The sequence below is a fragment of the Tupaia chinensis genome, unplaced genomic scaffold (genome assembly GCF_000334495.1).
Source record: "Tupaia chinensis unplaced genomic scaffold, TupChi_1.0 Scaffold000549_1, whole genome shotgun sequence".
NCBI lineage: Eukaryota > Metazoa > Chordata > Mammalia > Scandentia > Tupaiidae > Tupaia > Tupaia belangeri.
In genome coordinates, this window is record NW_006160061.1 from 4,717,125 (window position 1) to 4,720,499 (window position 3,375).

Below are 3,375 nucleotides of genomic sequence, written 5' to 3' on the forward strand. Positions count from 1 at the left end.
GCATGTGCAATCAGGTAATAGCTCCATGCAACCTTTTCTTAAAATAACACAGAATATCATCTCCAGACTTTCAAAGCACTTTAGACAACCTTGGATGAGCAGAAAATATTCCCTCTAGTCTCTTTTGATTTTATAATTCTATTATTTTTACTGAAAGAGCAGACTGCAATGTGATAGTATTTCCAAGTTGAATACTTAGTGATGACTATATATTCCTTAGTTTGCTTAAGTATGCATCCTTTGTTGTCGAGAATTTGTAATTTCTAGAATAAAAAGAAAGCCCTACACTTATCAGGAAGTATTAATGCAGGCAGTTATAAGAGTGAGACGAGAAAGAAAATTCCAAGGGTCATGTTAGTCTGTGAATAATCTCATAATCAGGTAATTTGATCAACCTTTACCACTTTATGAAGGCTCTGCTTTGCCTCTGAAGAATAAGAACAAACCGAGAGAGTAAAAAAGAGGATAGCAAGTAGAGACAGCTACTTCTCTCTTCCTCTTCTCCTTAGTTTTGCTGTTGTAGAAAGAGTAGAAATTTTGGAGTCAGGAAACTCCTAGGTTGAATTTCACATACATCACTGTGTGTATCTCTATTGCATCAGGTAGTTTACTAGGCATCTCTAAGTTTCTTCCTTTATGAAATATATAAAGTACTATTTCCCAAGCAGAGTTGGTGGGAAGATACTAGGTAAGTATGAAATCAGGAAAAAGGACAACAAACAGCTGTTACCAGTTGCTACTACTTCATCTGTTCAGCTTTCAGTATATATGTACTGGTCACCTCACTGCGGCAGAAATGTAATGAAACACTAGGAACAGTGAACAGACCAAATATAGGGTTATTCTATTCTTCAATAGGTTTATTCTTTCTCCTTTGAATACCACAGTAATTGAAATTCCATCCACCACTACTCCCCTGAAATTCCTCTGGCAAAATCAGCATCTATCAGATATGATGGGTTCTTTTTGGTCCTCAATAAGCCCTTTGTGTAGAGTATCTAACACTATTGAGCAATTACATTCTCGATGGCTAGAATATTCCCCTCTCTCTCCTGATTTCTTCATACTCTCTGACTGAAATCTCTGTTTCCATTCTTAGTTTATCTTCTTCTGTTATTACCCCTTTAGCTTATATTTCCTACCGTTCTGACTTTCACCTTTTCCATCTCATACTCTCCACTAGTGGTTATTGATCCTTCTAGAAGCATAGATTCCTACAAGGATTTGAAGAAGCTATTCACACTCTCCCTAGGGAGAATATATAAATAAATAAATATACAAATAAACAAATATATTTAGGAGTTTATAAACCTTCTTTCCTCCCCCTCAAAGCCCATTTCTGTAGTCCATGTTAAGGGGCTCCTATGGCTTTAACTATTAACATAGATGTTAATGATCCTCAGATCTCTATCTCCCATATAAACTGTTTCTTGAGCAATAAGTCTGCCTTTAAATGACTTATTAGGCAATTCTACATGATGTCCTTCAGGCATCTTAAATTCAAAATATACCAAAAGCAATTTAGGATTTTTCTCCTTAAGCCTATTCCCTTGAGAAGCAGTATCCTATGGGAAAGGGAAAACTATTTTTAAACCAAACAGACCTAGATTAAAATCCATCCCTAGAAACTTCAGTAATGTATGTAATGTCTTTGTCCTTTAATTTCTTCATTTATGGCAGAAGCATAATAATACCTTCATCTTTTTATTGTTATGAGAATTAAAACCAGTAATGGGAAAATGTTTATCTATATTCCTGACAAATAGACTATATTCCACAAATATTAATGTTTCTGGATTCCCAATCTTAGTAAAACCAACTCTATTCACCAAGTATCCTGATCAAAAGTTTAGGAGTTATCTTCAACTCATCCCCCTTCCCTTATCTACAACCAGTGGACAGCAATGCAGTACTGATTCCTCAATTCCTCCTGGCCTTAGATTAGGCTCTTGTATTCTTTTAATCACTGTCCAACCCTTCCAATCTATCCTGTGCACTGAAGTCAAAGAATCTTTCCTAATAATCCCATGACTCTGCTTTCATCTGCCTCCTTCTTCACATTGCTTCTAGGATTACATCATTTTAGTATTGCATTGAGAGCTGACATCTGGTCCCTATCTACCTCCAATTTAACCCCTTGAACTACTTGTGGATCTACCAAACTGCCCATAGGGTTTGAGGTTCTATACCCCTCTACACACTGCTTCCTTTCCCTGAAATATCTTCAACACCCTACATCTCTTTCTGGCATTTAGGAAAAGACTTAGTCATCTTTCAAAGCACAGTTCAAATATCACCTCTGCTATGAAATTATTCCTGACGGCCTCCTGCTATGTTGTTTTTGTCGCCTTCCTGTATGTGATAGATAATTTTCTACCAAAGAAAAGATGAATAACATATGGATACTGGCCTCAAAAGTTTACAATCATCATTCGACCAGAAATATGAATATATAGCCAGGACAAGCAAGCCAAATAGGAAGAGAAATAATGAGGCATGAAAAGAAATGAGTTGTAAATAAACTTCATCACTCAGCTCAGCAGTCCCTTCTCAGAAATCTTCTATGTCCCATTCCACTCTGAGATGCAGGAGTATGTGCATGCATGTATGTTGCTATTTATAAACTATTTTATATACAGTTTTGCTTGCTCTGTCTTTCAGAGTGTGTGTGTGTGTGCTGGCTATATACAGATGATCCCCAATTTATGATGGTTTAACTTACTAATTTTATAATTGTTCAGTTAGGGAGAAATCATTTCTAGTACCCATACAATTATTCTGCTTTTAACTTCCAGTATAGTTTCATAAATTAAATGAGATATTCAAAATTTTAGAAAGAATATTTATAGAACTATTATAAAATAGCCTTTGTTTTAGAAAATTTTGCCCAACTGTGGGCTAACCTGTGTCCTGAGCACATTCAAAGTAGACTGAGCTGGACTGTGGTGCTCACTAGATTAGCTGTATTAAATGTATTAAATGCACTTTCAACTGAACAGTATTTGCAACTTCCCATGGGTTTATGAAGACATAGCTCATCATAAATTGAGGAGTATCCATATTAACTCTTAATTTTCATGAAAAATCAGAAATAGACACTATTACTATGACATTTCAGAAGTGAGGAAGTTAAAGCATAAAGGAACTGAGTAACCGGCCAGCTCAGGAGGACTTAACTAGAAGTAGATTCAAAAATCCAACTCAAGCCATATGCTGTCAGTTTATACCTGTCTAAATATGACATCCTGCCTTTGTAGGATAGTACTTACATGGGAAGTTGGGGTGATTAGGCCCAACTCTGGTGCCTAATTCCAGGCTACAAGCTGACCAGGTTCTTGTCCTATGCTCACAAAGAATTGGAGACACAGACATGAA